Raw genomic sequence first — 24,114 nt, forward strand, 5'->3', positions numbered from 1 at the left:
GTTTGACGAAGAAATTCAAGAATTTATTTAAAGCAAGGAATAACGGGAAAAAGAAAGACCTTAGAGTTAGAGAATCAGATGGCAAGCTTATGCAAGGGAACAAGGTGTTTATGCCTAATGGTGTGGAATTAAAGAAAGCAATTTTGACGATGTACATTATTCCACTTCTACAATGCATCCCGAAAGTACTAAGATTTATCATACCATTCGTTCATGTACTGTTGACGGGTATGAAAAGAGGAATGGCGAAGTATGTTAGTAGGCGTATCATCAGTCATCAGGTTAAAGCAGAAAGAAATAAGTCTTTTGGAATAATGTAGTCATTTCCCATTCCACGGCGGAAATAGGAGAATATTACTATGGATTTCATGGACAAGCTTCCTCGTATACCAAATAGTTAGGTTGGAGTTTGAATAATAATTGATTGACTTGTGACGTCAGCGCATGTTACTTCAGTATGAGAACATCAACCTTTCCAGATAAGCGCAACAGTTATTTATTTGTTTTATGGAAAAAGGAGATTGGGATCTGTTAAACTTCTTGGGTATGTTGGTTCCTTCAGTTTGTTCCCTAGAGTAACGCCATAAGGCCGTGGAAAGCTATGTCTTGTGTTTCAAAATTGTTAGAATTGGGGACGGATGATATTCAAGACTCTGAGTTTGGTGAAAATTTATGGAGGAATCTTTCAGTGGAAGAAACTACTTGAAAGTCAGATAATCGAATGAGAGAGTTGTGTTTCGGGCTGTTTTATGGATATTGCTGGATTGTAAAGATTGTGTAAATTTCGAGGACGAAATTTCTTTAAGGTGGGTAGATTGTGACAGCCCGTCCCTAATTTTTAAGAATTTTTAAAGTTTTAATAAAGGATTTTACAAAAATGCCCTTTGAGGCACGCACATCATTCGAGGTTAATCGTTGTGTCGTGCCATCTAAGATTTGTTTTCTTGACATATGCTCATAGTACTCGTCGTTACGGACGCGTGGGCGCAGACGGTTCGTGATTTGGAGTTATATCGAAGAAGTTATTAACGTTCGAAATTTGGGATTTTAAGGAATTATAATTTTAGTGAAGTATAGAAATTCTTTTATGAAAATGGACGGCCCGGATTTATTGATGAATGAAATGGATGGCTGGGATGAGGGAAAGGTTTTTGGTGTGTGTATGTGTATGAGAAGAAGAAACAGAAAACAGAAAAGAAGAAGAGACTGGGCAGAAATGCCCAATCGGAGAAGAAGAAGGTGAGAGCAAACCAGAAGAAGGGAGAGGAAGAAGCTGACCAATCAGGGGACGGAAAGGAGGGAAAGGAGGGAGAGTGGTGCGCGGGGGAACAGGAGGAATGGGTCACCCTTGACCCGCGCGACCCAAGCTTCCAAATCGGCGGGTTTTCGCCATTTCCGTCCAAATTTCCAACGAATTGAGTCAAGGTACCACTCCTAATCATCATCTAGGCCTTCCCTCTTTACGTTTCACCCCAAGAATCATTGAATTTCGTTGTGATTTCGCGAAGAACACCCCTACGGGTGCCGCGACCCTTTTGTTTAAATTCTCCAAATTTTGAAATGTTTTCTTTCAATTACTAACACCATTAGCATTCCTTTAGGACCTAAAGCAAAGCCCAAGAGGTAATTGAGGCGTTGGAACAAGTTTGAAGGTCGAATTGGAAACACCCAATTCTAGGGTTCTTCACGGTTTTGGTGAAATTGAAGCACTTCCAGGCCAAATTGGCCTTGGCCACAGGTATGAAAGTTGTTCTACTCATTGAGATCTTCAAATCTGCAAATTTTGGTAATTTTTTGAAATAGTTGAATTTTCCGGCGAGCCGGGGGCGGCCAACCGCCACCCGCGGCGGCCCACGCGGCGGCGCGTGGCCAATGGCCCGCCAATGTCATTATTAGCATGTGTTCGAGGTTCTAGGTTCAGTTTTGATAATTGATGGACGTAAATTGAATAATTGAACCTAAGTTGGTTACGATTCGTGGTTAAGTGAAAATGTGAATTGACGATCCGACCGTTGGATCGTCATCAAACTTTGATACGTTGTAATACGTAATATTTGAGGATTATAGGAACTTACGGATTGGGAATCCGATTTACGGATATTCCGGAATTGGAATTGTAAGTTCATAAAATAGAATGTTAACCGTCACTTAGTTTTGGAAATTGACGGAGATCCGACCGTTGGATGGTAATGAAATTTTAGGATGTTGTCCTAGAGGTATATTGTGGACCTCTGGAAGTTACGGATTTGAAATCTGAGTTGCAGATCATCCAGATCGAATTACGTAGTGACGTGTCTTATATAAGTTATGTATTCTATCGGCAGGATTTCTGAGGTTGGGTTTGATTATTGTTCTAGGCGCTAATCTTCATGACGCCTTGATGTGTGGTGCTAGGGAGTTGTTGAGCGAACTCCAGGTGAGTGGGCAGTTTTGTTTTCGTATTACCTATATACTACTGTTTTTCCCAGAAAATGTTTTATATGAAAATATGTTTTGAACATGCCATGCATAGAATTATTTGAAAATCATGGATTGGTTTATGAATTATATGATTGATATATGATGCATACATATTGCATGGTGCTGTGGAGGCAAAGGTAAGTCAGGTGAGTTCATTTATGCATTGAATTGGTTGATGTTGATATAATTTGAGCTCATAACCTGCACCCTAGGTGTTAGTGCTTATTTTATTCACCACACCGCACGCTCGCCTTGGATCCAAGTAGGTGGATGTCGTACAGACCATGTGAGGGTTCCGACATGCTAGTCGTATAGATCACTAGGCGTGATTCCGACTAGTGGGTGATCTTAGTTATGCGCGCTGATGATTGATGAGAGAAGCACTAGAGCGTATTTTTACACCTTTCATCGTACAGACTACCTTACGTAGTTCCGAGTGATGTGCAGAGTAGGGCCGTATAGGTCACTGTGGTGACTCCGGCTTAGTGAGATATTGAGCTATTGAATTAATCGTATAGGACCAACTGCAGGGTCTCCGATTGATTCCTTATTTCACCTGATTTATATTTTGATTTATGGCATGGCATGTTTTTCTTGAAAAATGTTAAAGATTTGGGATTCAAGTTTTGAGATTTCATATGGTTATATATATATATTTTTCTGAAAAGTGTTAAAGGTTTGAGATTTGAGATTTTTGCTTATATATATGTTTATATATATGCTATTTTCTGGGAAAGTATACAGGTTTTACGGTGAGGGGTTAGAAATGTTTTAAATGAAAAGTTTTCGAAAAACTTTGTTTTACTGACCCACTCAATTTTGTTTTGCGCCCCTCCAGGTTCAAGTTAGCAGAGCTTTGGTGGCCACGAGGAATCCAACGGTGTTCTGACAGAATTCACAAAAGTAGGACTCACCCTCGGGTGTGTCATCTTAGTAATTGGAAATTTTTTTTAAAGCTTCTGAACTATGTAAATGGTTACGTCACTCTCACGTGACGGCCAGCACGCCCTCCTTCGGGACGGGGTGTGTCATTGCATGTCATAGATGTTGCTCAAACGAACATGTTTTTCACAAAATTTCCTTCAAGTGGTATCAAGAGCCTAGGTCTAGTAATTGGTGAAGGGAAATAAAGAGATTTATGTGGGATTTCTAGTGACTAGCATGCATATACAATTCAAAATTTATATACATTAGCAACGGAAGCATGTTATCACATAATATCAAAGCTATAGTCATGCAAATCAACTTCAAGAAGCATAGGTCCATATTTGATGCATCTAAGAAATTAACGAAGAACAAAGTGAAGGTTGAAGGAAAAATTTTGTCCTAGCTAAGAACATGTGAGAATATTTGAATACATATGCAAACTATTAACACATTAAAGTAGGCATGCATTCAAAACAATTCATAAAACCCATGACTTTCAAAGCCTAGTGAATGGTGAACCAACAAACTCTTTAACAACATTAAAGAGAATAAAGGATTTAGAGATTCTTTACCCTTGAAGCTCATCCTTGATTACACAAGGGATTCACCCAAGTGCAGGGCCTTCAAGTCACCTCCTTGCTCCTTGGATCTTCCTTGTGATTTTCTTCCTTTTAGTGCTCCTTTGCTTCTTTGAGGATTTGAGGATATGTTCTCCAAAACACCAAAAGCTTGATGTCTCTAAGTCTCTTCACCAAGGATGTGATGTGAAGATGAAATGGATGACTTAGGGAAGAAGAGATTGCTAGCTATTCCTTCCCTAGGTGGCCGGCCTCTTTAGAGAAAATGAGAGAAAATTGTTTCACCTCATTTCACCAAGAAAAACCCTAAATGAAAATAAAGCTATAAAGTTGAATTTATACTTCATCACATGTGAGTGGCAAACTTGTAATTAATCCAAGTTTGACACTTCTCACCCTAATGGCCGGCCATATCAAATTGATTGGGCTAATTGCCCATTTTGTTTTAGTTGTCATACAACTTAAACATAATGGGCCTTGTGGACCAAAACGCTTTTGGGCCCCGAAACCCAAAACCAACATATAAGCCCAATACGAACATTTCGTATAATTAATTAACTAATTAATTAACCTTGACCATTCTTCAATTAAACCATTTAATTGCTTATCCATTTCATTTAATTTCTTCACCAACATCCTTACTCGATGTACGATCCATTAGGTTCCATTTAGCGAGGTAGTGGGCGATTGTTACTCTTAACGATCGATTGTGAATTGAAACCACATTTCAATTCTCCCTTAAAATTAGTGTTTGCTAATCTTTAGGGCTTCCACAAACCATGAGTGACACCTAGCAGCATATCATGGTTACCCAAGCTAAGTAGAAGTGGTTGGAGAACCTATCCAATTACAACTACAATGCAATACGGTCATTCTCTAATACAATACTCTTAATCACATTGTTTCAGGTGATAGTTTGTTTCATGTCTACTATCCAATGTGATACTTATCTATATGATTCAATTGAATATGATTTGGGACAAACTTCCTAAGTCATATTCATATGCTTTGGCCAAAGACTCTTGAATCATATCTTAGAGTATTCTCCTTCCACCATGGAAGGTTAGAGATTCCTTGTTGTGCATTCATATGCCTACATGACTAGGTAGCTTAACCACAACAATGTCGTGGACACTCCAATGGAATGCCTTTGACATGATCAAAGATCAAGGACCTAACCATTAGACATCTATGATGCCTCAGGTCAAATGACTACTTTGCATATTGCAACTTTCGAGTTCTTACATGACATGTATGTTCGAACTCTCTTTTGATCATTGTTCAGTGTACTCGATCACTCTTTCGAGCACCTATGTGTTTGCTTTAGTGTCCAACACTAAATGACATGAGACTAGTCATACTCACGCTTAAGTCGACATAACACATACTAACCTTAGCGGATTGTCAATGCCCAATTGGCAATCCTATGGCTAGGAACGTTTTAGGAATGAACATAAGAGAAAGGTCTCGATAATCTAACTTACTTAAATCACTTATCTCTTAGATCAAATACATTCCTTGGATTCCCTTATTGCTTAAACACATGATACAATAAATAGTGATTAACAATAAGCTTTGCCCTTCATTAAACATATAAAAGTTTAATACAATAAGTATTCCAAAAGCTATTACATCAAATGAGTGGCTTTGTAGGCATACTTCCAACAATCTCCCACTTGCACTTAAAGCCACCTTCCCATATATCTAATACCCATCTTTTCCATATGACGGTCAAGTTGGATTTGAGACATTGGCTTTGTCAGTGGATCTGCTACGTTATCTGCTGAGGCAACTTTAAGGATGTTGACTTTCCCCTCGGCAGCATATCTTCTAATGATATTAAAGCGCCTGTCAAAATGCTTGTTCTTTTGATGAGCCCTGGGTTCCTTGGCTTGAGCTATTGCCCCACTATTATCACAGTACAAAGTTACTGGTGATGTAATGGTTGGAACCACTCCAAGTTCAGTTATGAACTTCTTCATTCAGAACGCTTCTTTGCCGGCTTCAGCTGCAGCGACATATTCAGCCTCTGTCGTGGAATCAGCAATTACACTTTGTTTCTTGCTCTTCCAACTGACAGCCTCACCATTTACAGTGAATACATATCCGGAGTTGGAACTTCTATCATCGACGTCAGATTGGAAATCTACGTCTGTATAGGTTTCCACTCGCAACTCTGTCACTCCTCCATAAACGAGGAACATGTCCTTAGTTCTTCTTAAGTACTTAAGGACCGTCTTGACAGCTGCCCAGTGTTCTGATCCTGGGTTAGATTGATATCGACTAGTAATGCTCACAGCATATGCGATATCCGGCCTTGTGCATATCATGGCATACATGAGACTTCCTATGGCGGAAGCATAAGGAACAGTACTCATTTGCCGTATCTCTTCAGGAGTCTTAGGTTCCATGGACTTAGAAAGGTGAATTCCATGTCTCACAGGAAGAAAACCTTTCTTAGATTGTTCCATCTGGAACCTACTTAGCACCTTATCAATGTACATAGATTGGGATAATCCAATTAATTTTCTGGATCTATCACGATAGAGCTTTATCCCAAGTACATAAGATGCATCTCCTAAATCTTTCATGTGGAAGGTTTTGGACAACCACACTTTTACAGAAGAAAGTACTGCAGTGTCATTCCCGAATAGTAATATGTCATCTACATATAACACTAGGAATACCACTGCATCCCTAACGACTTTTTGATAAACACAATTGTCGTCTTCGTTTTGAGTAAAACCAAACATTTTGATTTCAGTATCGAAACGAATGTTCCAGCTCCTGGAGGCTTGCTTAAGTCCATAAATGGACCTCTGAAGCTTGCATACCTTAGTCTTTTCAGACTTGGACACGAAACCTTCGGGTTGAGTCATATAAAGCTCCTCCTCTAGGTAGCCATTCAGAAAGGTCGTCTTCACGTCCATTTGCCAGATCTCATAATCATGGTACGCAGCTATAGCAAGCAAAATCCGAATGGACTTAATCATAGCTACAGGATAAAAGGTTTCTTCATAGTCAATCCCTTCTATTTGCCTGTAACCCTTGGCTACTAGTCTAGCCTTATAAGTCTCCACGTTCCCATCAATGCCTATCTTCCTCTTGAAGACCCATTTGTTTCCAACAGGTACTATACCTTCTGGAGGGTCTACAAGAGTCTAGACCTGATTTTGATACATGGAATCCATCTCGGATTTCATGGCCTCTTGCCATCTCTTTGAATCAATGTCGGACATTGCTTCAGTGTAGTCTCTAGGATCTTCCTTTGTGTCGTTGTCACCTAGAAGGTGCAATTCCCCAAAGTCATTATCTAAGCCATACCTCTTAGGTGGCTTGCTAACCCTTTTAGATCTACATGGAGCTAGGGGTTCAGGAACAGGGTTGTCAACTTGTCGAGTGCTTGTTTGTGGTTCATCATTAATCTCATTAATTTCCTTCAATTATATCTTTCTTTTGCTAGTTCCATTAGGAACGAATTCATCCTCCATGAATATAGCAGTTCTGGCGACAAAGACTTTCTGGTCGTCAGGGTGATAGAATTCGTATCCATAGGTTTGAGGATACCCCACAAAATAGCATTTAACAGATCTTGCTTCAAGCTTTCCAGCATCTTGTTTCTTAACGTATGCTGGACAACCCCAAATCTTAACGTGTTTAAGACTTGGCTTCTTCACATACCATATCTCATATGGTGTTTGTGGAACAGATTTAGAAGGCACTGCATTCAGCAAATAAGCTGCTATGTGTAGTGCATATCCCCAGAATGATATTGGTAGATCAACGGAACTCATCATAGAACGAACCATGTTCATCAAGGTTCGGTTTCTCCTCTCAGAAACTCCGTTATGTTGAGGAGTTCCTAGTGGAGTCCACTGTGATACTATTCCACACTCTTTGCGATAATCTAGGAACTCGTTACTTAGATACTCTCCCCCTCGATCTGATCTTAGGATCTTTATCTGTTTCCCAGTTTGCTTCTCAACTTCATTCTTGAATTCTTTGAACCTTTCAAAGGATTCTGACTTGTACTTCATAAGATACACATAGCCAAACCGAGAGTGATCCTCGGTGAATGTGATATAGTAGGAAAAGCCTCCTCTCGACGTAGTAGATATAGGTCCACATACGTCAGTGTGGATTAACCCAAGAATTTCAGTGGCACGCTCTCCTTTCCCAGTGAATGGAGATTTGGTCATCTTCCCAAGTAGACAAGGTTCACAAGTGCCCATGAGGTCATTACCTAATGGACTAAGATATCCGTCTTTCGACATCTTGCGAATCTTATCTTGGTTTACATGTCCAAGTTTAAGATGCCAAAATCTAACTTGGTTAACTTCTTCTCTAGCCCTTTTGGGTTTTGAGGTATTCCCGCTTTCAATACAGTGCATTCCATTGTTTGTCTCTAGGTGAAAAAGTCCCTCTATCATATTACCATGAGAGATAATACGACCGTTCAAGTATAAAGTGCAACTCATTTTGTCAAACAATACTGAGTGCCCATCTCGTAAAAGCTTAGAGATAGAAATCAAATTCTTTATACATGAAGGAAAATATAAACAATTTTTAAGTTCCAAGACTTCCCCAGAGGGCAGTTTAAGCATGTAGGTGCCTATTGCTTTAGCAGAGATCTTAGTTCCGTTCCCAACTCGCAGAATCATCTCCCCATTGCGCAATGTCCTGCTCCCTGTTAGTTCCTGCAACGAATTGCAGATATGTTGACTAGCGCCTGAATCAAATATCCAAGAATTGGAGCTCATTGTAAAAGCACTCTCTATGACAGAAATAGTCCCTTCAAAAGTTCTTGTCATAAGGCTCGCAATGCGCACCCTGTATTTCTTCTTCCAACGTTCATCCTTTCCACAATGAAAGCATGTTCCTTTGGATTTTCTTGCCTTCTTCTTATGCAACCTTTTCCTTGTGATTGCATTCTCACTCCCACTGTCCTTTTTGAAACCTTGTTCAAACTTACAGCACATGTCAATCATCTCGGTAAAAGTATGATTGAATCTATTCACTTTATATTTTACAATAAAATTAGTGAAATCATCCGAGAGAGATGCAAGGAAAAAGTCTTGGGCCATTTTCCCATCGATGGAAGTTCCTAAAGTTTCAAGATCTTGAAAGATCCTTTCCATCTTTTGTCCATGTTTATGAACCTATGCCCCCTTTGCCATTTTGGCATTCAATAGACTACAAACATTTGAGAATCATACATTACTAGTCTCAATGTCATGCATCTTATGCAAACTTTCAACCATGGCACATGAAGTGTCCATGTGCTCATGTTGCTTCATAAGCTCCTTACTAAGTGAAGTGAGGATTAAGCATTTGGCTTGTAAGTCATCCTCATAGTGTCTATCATAATTTTGACACTCCTCCTTTGAAGCTAGTTTCGTAGAAGGTACATGAGGAGAGGATTGCTTAAGCACATACAATATGTCTATCACCTTTGAGACATTCTCAATATGGCGATACCAAGCAAGGAAACGTTGGCCCCTAAGGCCCCTTTTGTCAAGTATAATGGTGGGTGTAATTTTAGGCATGTCGTTAACTACATAACATAACAGAAATCGTATTAGATTGTTGATTTTAAAACTACTTGATTGGGTCTTAAATCAAATAGTACCACCCACTATTTTTGGCAAATTCCACATCCCTCAATGGAATTCGAGAGTTGTGATGAACTCTTAGCGGGGTATGGGAGGCTCATCATTACCAAGCCCACATCAGAATTATATCATTTTGGCTAGCAACAATAATGATGAGAGGATAACTCTTAGCCATTTACAACTTTTGTAATTACCCATTTGTTTTGGCCTCTAGAGAATGATTGCCTCAGAATTATATCATTTTGGCACCATTGCACTTAGTTAAGTCATTCCCACCATGCTAGTTGATGTAGGGGTTCAAGCACAACCTCAGAATTATATCATGTTGGTCATACTCGTTGTCTACACTCACTTCATCATATATGTTTATGGACTCCTCCTGGATGTAAGTACATACTTTGAACTTCCCCATTATAGGGTAAAGCCGGTGTATGAGTCACAAATGATTGGAGCCCACCACGGTGGAAGGCCTACGAAGAGATGTTCAAAACATCTCTCGCTTATCAACTTAATATTCGTTTTGTTGAGGGAGTGGTATTGGGCTACATCAAAATCATTTTAATCTTATTAAAAGAACTTGGGCCTATCACAACTATTGGTCCAAGTTAATATGAATTAGTAGCATATAATACTCCCACTGTTTCGTTGAAACAAGCGAGACTATATGGAACTACTAACGAACGCATTACATCCTCATATGGACTATATAGTCATATTAGGTTTTAGGATGATTATGAACCGTTTGATTTGATCCAACACGAGCCTTGTGTTGGACCTTGGGTTTAAGGTAGATAGTTGTTGATTTTAGTTACGCGTTTAATCTAATTAAACCGTTATTTCCTATTGGGCGTTGGACCCAACTATTCCAATTTGCATACATTTAAACAAAAAGGAATACTTGAAATAAAGAGAAGGGCTTATGCCCTTTTACAACACATTTGATGGACTTATGTCCATTTACAACAAATTGAACTAATCAAATTACATTCAAATCTAAACTACTAAACCCAAACATTCATAATGTAAAGCGGCCAATCACATAGCTCAATTATCGAGGCCTTTGGTTCATAATCACCCTTTTCTTAATCAATCATATTAACTAAGAAAGCAACTTAAACAATTGGTCTTCGGATTCATAGAATTGATTTACATGGAACTAATTGAAATGAAAATCCAATTCTCATTAAAGAGACAAAACCATTTTGTTCTCATCTTATTTGGGCCAAAAACAATGACCTCAACAATTGGGCCATTATTTAATAAACAAAAACTTTTGGGGTCACTTTGTAAAAACACAAGAGTCCACAACTTCATGTAATTACAACTAGAACCCAAAATTTTAATAATGTAAAAACATCATTAAAGGAGCAAAATAATTTGTCCTTTAGAGTTTTTGGGCCTTAACGTAAAAACGTAAACTTTTGGGCAAAAACACAAAAGTATCAAAACTTTATGTAATTGCACAAAAGGCCCAAAATCACCCCCACTTGGGGTTGGCCGGTTTTTAGAGTGAAAAGGAGTGTGAAAGGGATTTTGTGCAAGTGGTGCATGCATGTGCAATATGCAAGTTGAATAGGTGGGTGAGAATAAAGGTGAATGGGATGGGTTGTAAGAAAAATGTTTTGTGAAACATTAATAGCATTTATCATCCTCACTAATAATCCATCACCCATAAAAAATAAACCAAAACTTTATGAAAAACACCAAACACTTTGAATCAAAATTCCAAACATTTTTGTTCTTGGTAAGAAACTCAAGAACATTGAAGAACACACATGAAAACTCATAAGAGCTCCATGAATGTTTTCACTCATTAAAACTCAAATTTTCACAACAAAAAAGAGGGTTAATATCCTAGGGTACTTAGGGGTTCCAAAAGTCACTTTAAAACCATTTTAACAAGACAAACATGAACCCAAAAATCCACCATTTGGATTTGGCCGAATTTCCCAACATACATAGCACCAAATTTTAGTTCCAATATTCATGCTTAAATGAAATACATCTACAACATTTGAGATGCTAAATTTTCAAGCAAAATTTATATTCAAAAGAAAGAACAAAGCTTGTAACATTTACAACATTTAAATCACAAATTATGAAAATCACAAAACCCAAAAGGATTCACCATAAACTAGACCTAGGCTCTGATACCACTTGAAGGAAAAATTTTGTCCTAGCTAAGAACATGTGAGAATATTTGAATACATATGCAAACTATTAACACATTAAAGTAGGCATGCATTCAAAACAATTCATAAAACCCATGACTTTCAAAGCCTAGTGAATGGTGAACCAACAAACTCTTTAACAACATTAAAGAGAATAAAGGATTTATAGATTCTTTACCCTTGAAGCTCATCCTTGATTACACAAGGGATTCACCCAAGTGGAGGGCCTTCAAGTCACCTCCTTGCTCCTTGGATCTTCCTTGTGATTTTCTTCCTTTTAGTGCTCCTTTGCTTCTTCGAGGATTTGAGGATATGTTCTCCAAAACACCAAAAGCTTGATTCTCTAAGTCTCTTCACCAAGGATGTGATGTGAAGATGAAATGGATGACTTAGGGAAGAAGATATTGCTAGCTATTCCTTCCCTAGGTGGCCGGCCTCTTTAGAGAAAATGAGAGAAAATTGTTTCACCTCATTTCACCAAGAAAAACCCTAAATGAAAATAAAGCTATAAAGTTGAATTTATACTTCATCACATGTGAGTGACAAACTTGTAATTAATCCAAGTTTGACACTTCTCACCCTAATGGCCGGCCATATCAAATTGATTGGGCTAATTGCCCATTTTGTTTTAGTTGTCATACAACTTAAACATAATGGGCCTTGTGGACCAAAACGCTTTTGGGCCCCGAAACCCAAAACCAACATATAAGCCCAATACGAACATTTCGTATAATTAATTAACCTTGACCATTCTTCAATTAAACCATTTAATTGCTTATCCATTTCATTTAATTTCTTCACCAACATCCTTACTCGGTGTACGATCCATTAGGTTCCATTTAGCGAGGTAGTGGGTGATTGTTACTCTTAACGATCGATTGTGAATTGAAACCACATTTCAATTCTCCCTTAAAATTACTGGTTGCTAATCTTTAGGGCTTCCACAAACCATGAGTGACACCTAGCAGCATATCATGGTTACCCAAGCTAAGTAGAAGTGGTTGGAGAACCTATCCAGTTAGAACTACAATGCAATACGGTCCTTCTCTAATACAATACTCTTCATCACATTGTTTCAGGTGGTAGTTTGTTTCATGTCTACTATCCAATGTGATACTTATCTATATGATTCAATTGAATATGATTTGGGACAAACTTCCTAAGTCATATTCATATGCTTTGGCCAAAGACTCTTGAATCATATCTTAGAGTATTCTCCTTCCACCATGGTAGGTTAGAGATTCCTTGTTGTGCATTCATATGCCTACATGACTAGGTAGCTTGACCACAACAATGCCGTGGACACTCCAATGGAATGCCTCTCTCTCCAATTTTCTCCAAAAGAAACCCTTAATGAATTTTGGCTATAAAGTTCTTTATATAGTCACTTCTTTAAGTGACCTAAAGAACCAAAAACCCTAATTCATATCAAATAGCCAGCCACAAAAGGGATTTGGGCTTTTGGGCCCTTGTGAATCTTTATTCATTAAATTGTCATACAACTTAAGTCAATGGGCTTGACGTTCGAAGCCCATTGGGCCTTAAGGTCCAAAACTATCCCAAGGTCTTTAACGAACTTGTTCGTTTGATTAATTAACATATTAATTAATCCTTGCCATAAACAATTAAACCATTTAATTATTCTTACTCATCTCCATTGTTTCTTCAATCTCCACCTTACACGGTGTACATTCCATTAGGTTCCTTTTAGCGAGGCAGTGGGCGATTAAAACCATTTCAAATCGATTGTGAATTGAAACATACTTTCAATTCTCCCTTTAGTGATTATACACGTTTAGGGCTTCCACAAACCATGAGTGACACCTAGCAGCATATCATGGTTACCCAAGCTAATCAGAAGAGGTGGAGAACCTATTCAGTTTAGGATTACAAATGCAATACGGTCTTTCTCTAATACAATACTCTTGACCACATTGTTTGGTTTGATAGTTTATTCATGCCTACTATCCAATGTGATTCGTGTGCTTATATGATTACCTTGAATGTGATTTGGAACGACTTCCTAAATCTCATTCATACTCTGGTCAAAGATTTTTAATCATATCATAGAGTATTCTCCCCCAAACGGTTTGAAGGTTAGAGATCCTTTGTTGCGCATTCACTTGCCTCCATGGCTAAGTGGCTTAACCCCGACGATGCCGTGGACACCCTCCTGATGGAGTGATTTTGACATAATCAAAGATCAAGGACTTAACCACAAGACAACTATGATGCCTCAGGTCAAATGACTAATTTGCATTATCCCAACCATGAGTTCTCATGTGACATGAGTATGAGAACTCCTCGTTGATCGTGTTCAGTGGACTCATTCATTATTGAGCACCTACATGCTTGTCTTGATGTCACACACACCAATGACTCGAGACTAGTCACTCTCCCTGAGAGAAGACACAGCACGTACTGATCTTAACGGACTGTCAATGCCCAATTGGCAATCCTATGATCAGGAACGTTTAGGATGTGTCTACGAAAGAATGGTCTCATGAATCTAACTTCCTTAGATCGCATTCTCCCAATCACATATTCCTTGGACTTATCATTTAAGCGTATAACATTTATATGAGATGGCTCAAACAATAATCTTTGCCTTTGATATTAAACTAGATTAGTTTAACATGTGAAATGTCCGTAAAGTATCATCATATGATTGGTTTTAGGGCACATTTCCAACAATCTCCCACTTGCACTAGAGCCAATCAGCTTGGTCATCAGTGATGATACCTCTTCTGTAGTCATTTCATAAATGGCTGAGTAGTAGGCCTAGACAATGGATATCTATATGTTATCCATAGAAGCAACCTTGAGAATAATGACGTCACCATTATACATGATTCTTAATCATGTGGTTTAGTCTCTTATTTGAGTTCGGATCTTGATGAGACCTTGATTCCCTGGTTTGAGCTATCGCCCCATTAGTGTCGTAGTGTCGGTACACTAGAGACACTTTCTGGTTGGAACCGAATAGAGAGTTCATAAATGAACTTTCCCATCCAAACAACAATGTTGTAAGCTTCTATATGGCAATATATTTTGCATTCATAATGGAACATACTAAAGTCATTACTTTTAATGTTTCCATCCAAATATCTCTTTAGTCATAATCAAGAGATATCTGATTATCGCTTCATTCATAATGAAGAAACATCCAATGATGGATTAGATACTTAAGGATTCACTTAACAGTTGTCGTGGTTCTGATCCTGGGCTTGCACTGATATCGTCTTGTACCTATCTAGGTACAACTCATATCAATGTTTTCATACAATATGAAATACATAAATCACCTTTCTGCGTATGCATAAAGGATTCTATTTACGCATTATTTCTTTGGGAGTCAAAGGGTACGTTCCCTTTGAGAAGGGCAACTTGCTAGTCTCACTAGAGTCGTCCTTCTAATTGAAGTTTATCATCATATGAGAAACTTCCTAGCATCTCTTGTCTATTATTAGGGCTTGATATAATCCAATTATATCCTAAAATCTATCAATATAAATTTCCATCCCATGTATATAGATTATGTCTCCCATATACATTCTATCTTCATATAATGTTTTAAAGTCATAACTTTAACGAAGAAGTATTCTTTTCATTTCCAAAATCAATATATCATATATTTGTATATATATATATATTGAAATTTAGGAACATGATTAACTCCCACTAATCTTTTGTAAACCTAGTAAAGAAAAGATTCATTTACATCTTTATGAGAAATCAAACGTTTTGATCTTTCTCTCATAAGACGTTTACAGCTCCCACTAGCTTGCTAAGATCCATGATGGTTGGATCTCTACAACTTACATGTCTTGTGATTCATAGTTTTAGACATATATTATCAAGACTATCTTAATAATGGTTTCGGAAACCTATATTATGTCCAAACATTGAATCACCATTTGGTTGTAGCTAGCAATCTTCGAATTAATTGAAAACAAGACTACGTCAAAGATGGTTTCTTCGAAGTCAACCATTCTCTTTGATTGTAGTCACCTTAAGCTACCAATTAGCTATTTAAGGTTTCATTATTTCGGGTCAAATGGTACTTTACCATTTCCTTGAGTATATATCGTATATACACTCAATGTAGTCATTAGGATTTTCATTCTTATTTCTTTCGAATTTAGAGGTGTAACTCTATGACATAGTCATAAAGTTCAAACCATTCAACTGAGACGGTTTATAAATCCTTCTCGACTACCTTGGAGCTTGTGGTATAGGAACTAGGTTGTTATATTTGTTTATCACTAACTTGTTTCTTAAAGAACCATTCTTTGAGTTCTATCCCTCGTTCATTTGCTCTATCTTGGGCAAATCCTAGTGTAGGATTACAATGAACTACCCAACAAACAACATTTGTTAGTTGGTTTATAGAAGTGATATCCAAATGTTAATTTAAGGATACCCACAAGATAATTCTCAAACAAATATTGCTTATTAGCACACAACCCCAAATCTTAACATGATTAAGATTTGTTTTTCTTTCCAACTACATCTTATGGAGTCATGAAAATTTTGGAAGATCTTCTAATTGACAATCATATTGTCTTAGAAGCATATATCCTATATATGGGTAATTGATAACAATGAACGAACTAAATCTTATTCAAGTTCGTTCTTCTCCTAATGGAGAAATCCATTATCTTTTGATGCTTCTTTCCTTGATATTTTTCAAGGAAACTGTTCTAAAGTGTTATCTTTCCTTGGATCAAATCTAAGGAGGCAAATACTTTAGATGTCTTACTCATCAACTTACATTTCTTGAATTCTTTGAAACCTTTTGCAAAGTATTCGGACTTGTGTTTATTCAAAATAAACTATAGTCCAACCGAGAGTGATCTTCGGTGAATGTCATACAACATGAGTAGTATTATGTTGTGGACAAGTGCCACTAACATCTAAGTGAATTAACCTCAACAACTTTGTGATTCTTTCTTCTTTCCAAAAGAATAAAGATTCGAACATTTTGCCTCTATACAATTTTAATAAGAAGGTATTGGATCTGGATCTAACGATCCAAAGCATCCATCTATGACCAACTCGTATTTTATGTTTTTGAGGTATCACAACTCAGTTGGGATTAGTCACTACCTTGCAACCTTTTGGGTTTTAAGCATCGTTATATTCTAAACAGTTAACACTACCATATCATCTCTACTATAGAGACAATCAATTAGATTACTATAATCCAATCATTGACTAATAAAGAACAATGTTTTGTCAAACAAAACATTCATCCATCTCTACTATAGTGACAGAATTAAGTTCCTTAAAATTGGAATGTAAAGACAATCTTTGGTTTTTCCAATTTCTTTGGTAGTTCATATGAGGAAGTAAGTACTATCTGCTTTCACAGAGATCTTTATTTTATTCACGTTCCGAATGTGAAGCACCTTTTTCTTCTCTCATATATCTTCTACTTCTTCTTAGTTACACTTTTACAACAATTGTAAAACATAGTTACTAATACGGAATCAAGCATTCAAGTAGAAGAACCAACTGTTTTGAACTATTCAAGAACAATTTACAACACCTTCGAAAGGTGTGTTCCTGACACTTGCAAGACTTTTCTTGCAAATACCCCTTCCAATGTCCATCCTTTCATAAAGAAAGTTTGTTCTCTTGGAGTTATTTCGCTTTCTTCATTTGACTTCTCCTTTGACTACAATAGTCATGGTCCCTAAACTCCCACTATCTCTCTTGAAACTTATTTCAATTGTGTTATACACATCAAACATTTTGGAGAGTATGTGTTTATTGTTCACTACATAGTTTACACTAAACTTAGTGAACCATTAGGATAGGGACATAAAGGTGAAGGCTTAGCCTAGTTTCCGTCTCGTTAAGTGGTTTATCACTTCAACACTCAATGATTCAAAATCATCATAAGTCCATGTTGATGGACTATTTTTGTCAAACAACCATTATGTTCTAAACATAATAACAAACTTTCAAGAGTTGTTCAAGGAAACTCTCATTTCTTCATACAACAATTTGTAAGTGAAGAATCATGGCACATAAAGTGTCCAAGCCCTTGTGCTTACTTCTAAAGTTCCTTGTTCATGTAACAAAGAAACAAGCACTAATGTTTGCATTTAACTAAGAGTTGTTCAAAGCAACTCTTATTTCTTCATACAACAAATTGTAATTGACGAATTATGACATTAAAAGTGTTGTCCTCTTTATGATAGACTTTTTCTAACATATTCTTCTAATGATACATTATCAATAGGAAGATTGTGAGGATGAGACTACTTAGTTAAATTTACAAGCCATTAAAGACAATCTATGGTTTTGTAGTACTAAGTCCGGAAACTAAAGCTTTCGGCTTTTATTTATCAAGTGTTGGATAGCGTTTGCAAATATATTGGTAAATAAATACATAACGAATATAAATCGATTCATTTTAAGCCATTTGATCCGGGTCTTTAAATCAAATAGCACCACCCACTATTTTTGGCAAATTCCATATCCCTCATTGGAATTCAAGAGTTTTGGAGGAAACTCTTAGTAGGGTATGGGAGACTCACTACTACCAAGCCCACCTCACAATGATATGATATTGGCTAGCATTAATAATAATGAGAGAGTACGCTTACTCATTTGCATCTCTTGCAAGTACCCATCTTATTTGGCCTCTAGAGAATGTAACCTCACAATAATATGATATTGGCTCCATTGCACTTAGTTAAGTCATTCCCACCATGCAAGTTCGGGTAGGGGTTCAAGAACAACCTCACAATGATATGATATTGATCATTCTCGTTGCCTACCTTTCACAACATCAAGTATGCATATAGACTCCTCCTGAGTGTAAGCACGCACTTTGTACTCCCCCATGATAGGGTGAAGCCGGTGTACGAGTCACAAACGATTGGAGCCTATCACGGTGGAAGGCCACGAAAGAGTGTTCAAAGCACTTTCACGCTTCTCAACTTAATAATGGTTTGGTTGAGGGTTTTTAGGTCTCATCACATATAAATATTCATTTTAATCTTTATTAAAACAATTTTGATCCTATTACAACTATTGGCCCATTTGATTGAATTTAGTTGTATATAATACTCCCACTATGCTTATAAAACGGTTTTTAAAGCAAGAGTATATGATACTACTAACATAAACTTTGCATTCATTTGATGGACTATATAGTTGCCTTAGGGCCTTAGGATGACTATGAACCTTTGATTCGATCCAACACGAGCCTAGTGTTGAATCTCGGTCTAGGGATGGTGATTGATTTTAGTTACGCGTTTAATCACATTAAGGTGTGTTGTCTTAGGGGCGTTGGACCCTCTACTCCATTTTCATGCATATCAAATAATACAAGAAAGGAGTACTTCAAAGTAAAGATGAGCTTATGCTCTTTACAACATTTGAATAAAACAAATTACTTTAAAGTAAAGAAGAGCTTATGCTCTTTTACAACATTTGATCAAATCAAATTACAACCAAAATCTAATCTACACATTCCCATGGTTCAAACAAATTTGAAACGGCCTTTCACATAGCTCAATTATCGTAGGCTTAGGTTCATAATCACCCTTTAATTAATTAACACTTTAACTAATTAATTGAATGTAACATTTTCATTTGGTTTTTGTATCCATAAAATTTATTTAAATGGAGCTAAATGGAATGAAAATCCAATTCTCATTTAAAGAGACAAAACAATTTTGTTCTCAACTTAATTTGGGCCAAAATGCAATAACCTCAACTTTTGGGCTATATTGCAAAAACTTAAACTTTTGGGGTCACTTTGTAAAAACACAAAACTCCACTACTTCATGTAATCACAACTAGAACCCAAAAATTTCAACAAATTGAAAAACATCATTAAAGGAACAAAACAATTTGTCCTTTAGCGTTTTTGGACCTAAACGTAAAAACGTAAACTTTTGGGCCAAAGTGCAAATACACAAAAGTATCAAAACTTTATGTAATTGCATAAAAGCCCCAAAAGTACCCTATTTTAATAGGGTGGCCGGTTTTAGATAGAAGGGAGTGATGTGTGTGTTGATTTGTAGTTTTAGACATAAAGCATGCAAGTGGTGCATGACATAAATGTCATGCAAGTGGTGTGTGTGAAAGGGAATTAATCCTTACACACCCACCAATATTTCTTACACCTTTCTAAATAAATATCTAATACATTTAAACATATGAAAAACATAAAACATAAACTTTATGAAATAAATCAAAACTTTGAATCAAAACACCAAACTTTTTGTTATTGGCAAAAATGTCAAGAACAATGAAGAACACTCATGAAAAACTCAAAAAATTTCCATGAACATTTTTCACCCAAAAACATCCCAAAACCATTCAAACTTAAGGGAAATAACATATAACCAAACTAGGGTACATAGGGGTTCCAAAAGTCACTTGAAAACACTTTTAACAAGTCAAACAAGAACCCAAAAATCCACCCTTTGGATTTGGCCGAAAATTCCCAAAAAACATGGCACCAAATTTTAGCTCCAATATTCATGCTCATATGAACTACATCTACAACATTTGAAATGGCAAATTTTCTAACAAAATTTACATTCAAAGAAGCAAGAATAAAGCTTGTAACATATTACAACTTTTGAATCAAAGACTATGAACTACAAAATCCAAAAAGATTCACCAACTACTAGACCTAGGCTCTGATACCACTTGAAGGAAATTTTGTGAAAAACATGTTCATTTAAGCAACATCTATAGCATGCAATTAACAATTAAAAGGCGGAATCATGCTTGTATGCACTTAAAAACAAAACATTAATCATGAAATTCAAAGCCTAGTAGATTGGTGAACCTTGACTCAACTTAAAACAACATTTGTTAGTTGAGAAATTATACCTTTGTAGATTCCTCTTTGCATAAGCAAAGGCTAATCACCCAAAGAGAGGGCCTTCATTCCTTGCATCTTAGATCTATGGATTTGGATGGATGAAATGGTTCTCCAAGTTCCCAAAATTGAGAACCTCTAAGTCTCTTCACCAAGGTTAGATTGGAGAAGAAATGAGTGACCTTGGAGTAGTAGGATTGCTAGCTAAACCCTCCAAGGAGGCCGGCCACTTTAGAGAGAAAGGAGAGCTTATGTTCTCATCCTTTCCCCAAAAGAAAACCCTAAATGAATTTTGGCTATAAAGTCATATTTATACCTTAATTCATTGGAGTGGCAAACTTGTAAATAAGCCCAAAACTCACTCCATCTCTAAATGGCCGGCCTTAGGGTATTATTGGGCTAATTGGGCCTTTGTGAATCATTATTCATTAAGTTGTCATACTGTTGGAAATGTGCCCTAAAGCCAATCATATGATGATACTTTACGGACATTTCACATGTTAAACTAATCTAAGTTTAATATCAAGGGCAAAGATTATTGTTTGAGCCGTCTCATATAAATGTTATATGCTTAAACGATAAAGTCCAAGGAATATGTGATTGGGAGAATACGATCTAAAGAAGTTAGATTCATGAGACCATTCTTTCGTAGACACATCCTAAATGTTCCTGATCATAGGATTGCCAATTGGGCATTGACAGTCCGTTAAGATCAGTACGTACTGTGTCTTCTCTCAGGGAGAGTGACTAGTCTCGAGTCATTGGTGTGTGTGACATCAAGTCAAGTACGTAGGTGCTCAATAGAGAATGAGTTCACTGAACACGATCAACGAAGAGTTCTCATATTCATGTCACATGAGAACTCATGGTTGGGATAATGCAAAGTAGTCCTTTGACCTGAGGCATCACAGTTGTCTTGTGGTTAAGTACTTGATCTTTGATTATGTCAAAGTCACCCCATCGGGGTGTCCACGGCATCATTGGGGTTAAGCCACTTAGTCATGTAGACAAGTGAATGTGCAACAAGGGATCTCTAACTTTCAAACCGTTGGGGGAGAATACTCTATGATATGATTTAGAATCTCTGGCCAGAGTATGAATGAGATTTAGAAAAGTCGTTCTAAATCACATTCAAGGTAATCATATAAGCACACGAATCACATTGGATAGTAGACATGAATAAATAAACTATCAAACCAAACAATGTGGTCAAGAGTATTGTATTAGAGAAAGACCGTATTGCATTTGTAATCCCAAACTGAATAGGTTCTTCACCTCTTCTGATTAGCTTGGGTAACCATGATATGCTGCTAGGTGTCACTCATGGTTTGTGGAAGCCCTAAACGTGTGTAATCACTAAAGGGAGAATTGAAAGTAAGTTTCAATTCACAATCGATTTGAAAGAGTTCTAATCGCCCACTGCCTCGCTAAAAGGAACCTAATGGATCGTACACCATGTAATGTGGAGATTGAAGAAACAATGGAGATGAGTAAGAATGATTAAATTGTTTAATTATTTATTTATGGCAAGGATTAATTAATATGTTAATTAGTCAAACGAATAAAGTTCGTTAAAAGACCACGGGTTAGTTTTGGGCCTCAAGGCCCAATGGGCTTCGAACGTCAAGTCCATTGACTTAAGTTGTATGACAAATTAATTCACAAAGGCCCAAAAGCCCAAACAAAACCCCATGGCCGGCCATTTAGAGGAAGGGTAGTGAACTTGCTTTAATTACAAGTTTGCCACTCAAATGAATAAAGGTATAAATATGACTTTATAGCCAAAATTCATTTAGGGTTTTCTTTTGGAGAAAAATGGTGAGAACTTGTCTCTCCTTTTCTCTCTAAAGAGGCCGGCCCCTTGGAGGGTGTATCTAGCCATACTAACTACTCCAAGGTCACTCATTTCTTCTCCAATCTAACCTTAGTGAAGATACTTAGAGGTTCTCAATTTTGGGAACTTGGAGAAACCTTTTCATCCATCCAAATCCATAGATTTTAGATGCAAGGAATGAAGGCCCTCTCTTTGGGTGATTAGCCTTTGCTTATGCAAAGAGGAATCTACAAAGGTATGATTTCAACTCACTTTGTTTTGAGTTGAGTTTTGGTTCACCAATCTACTAGGCTTTGAATTTTATGGGTAATGTTTTGTTTTTGAGTGCATGCAAGCATGATTCCGCCTTTAATTGTTAATTGCATGCTATATGATGTTGCTCAAATGAACATGTTTTCACAAAATCTTCCTTCACATACAACTTAAGTCAATGGGCTTGACGTTCGAAGCCCATTGGGCCTTAAGGTCCAAAACTATCCCGAGGTCTTTAACGAACTTATTCGTTTGATTAATTAACATATTAATTAATCCTTGCCATAAATAATTAAACCATTTAATTATTCTTACTCATCTCCATTGTTTCTTCAATCTCCACCTTACACGGTGTACGATCCATTAGGTTCCTTTTAGCGAGGCAGTGGGCGATTAAAACCATTTCAAATCGATTGTGAATTGAAACTTACTTTCAATTCTCCCTTTAGTGATTATACACGTTTAGGGCTTCCACAAACCATGAGTGACACCTAGTAGCATATCATGGTTACCCAAGCTAATCAGAAAAGGTGGAGAACCTATTCAGTTTAGGATTACAAATGCAATACGGTCTTTCTCTAATACAATACTCTTGACCACATTGTTTGGTTTGATAGTTTATTCATGTCTACTATCCAATGTGATTCGTGTGCTTATATGATTACCTTGAATGTGATTTGGAACAACTTCCTAAATCTCATTCATACTCTAGCCAAAGATTCTTAATCATATCATAGAGTATTCTCCCCCAAACGGTTTGAAGGTTAGTTGCCTCCATGGCTAAGTGGCTTAACCCCGACGATGCCGTGGACACCCTCCTGATGGAGTGACTTTGACATAATCAAAGATCAAGGACTTAACCACAAGGCAACTATGATGCCTCAGGTCAAATGACTACTTTGCATTATCCCAACCATGAGTTCTCAAGTCACATGAGTATGAGAACTCCTCGTTGATCGTGTTCAGTGGACTCATTCATTATTGAGCACCTACATGCTTGTCTTGATGTCACACACACCAATGACTCGAGACTAGTCACTCTCCCTGAGAGAAGACACAGCACGTACTGATCTTAACGGACTGCCAATGCCCAATTGGCAATCCTATGATCAGGAACGTTTAGGATGTGTCTACGAAAGAATGGTCTCATGAATCTAACTTCTTTAGATCGCATTCTCCCAATCACATATTCCTTGGACTTATCGTTTAAGCGTATAACATTTATATGAGACGGCTCAAACAATAATCTTTGCCTTTGATATTAAACTAGATTAGTTTAACATGTGAAATGTCCGTAAAGTATCATCATATGATTGGTTTTAGGGCACATTTCCAACAAAAGAAGTATCTCACATCACCTCCCTTACTATCCAAGCCGGAAGCAATTTCAGAAGTAGCAGTGAGCTTTGCCCTTATACGAGATAAG

The 24,114-nt window shown here is 37.2% G+C and overlaps 1 long non-coding RNA gene across 1 annotated transcript; it reads left to right on the plus strand.

The window, feature by feature from the left end:
• Window positions 1-1,599: 1,599 nt before the first annotated feature.
• On the plus strand, window positions 1,600-3,493 carry LOC114823232 (uncharacterized). Its single transcript, XR_003771327.2, has 3 exons — window positions 1,600-1,738; window positions 2,325-2,416; window positions 3,299-3,493. It is a non-coding gene; the product is annotated as an uncharacterized lncRNA (long non-coding RNA).
• Window positions 3,494-24,114: the final 20,621 nt, after the last annotated feature.

Source organism: Malus domestica, chromosome 01 (assembly GCF_042453785.1).
Source record: "Malus domestica chromosome 01, GDT2T_hap1".
NCBI classification, from domain to species: domain Eukaryota; kingdom Viridiplantae; phylum Streptophyta; class Magnoliopsida; order Rosales; family Rosaceae; genus Malus; species Malus domestica.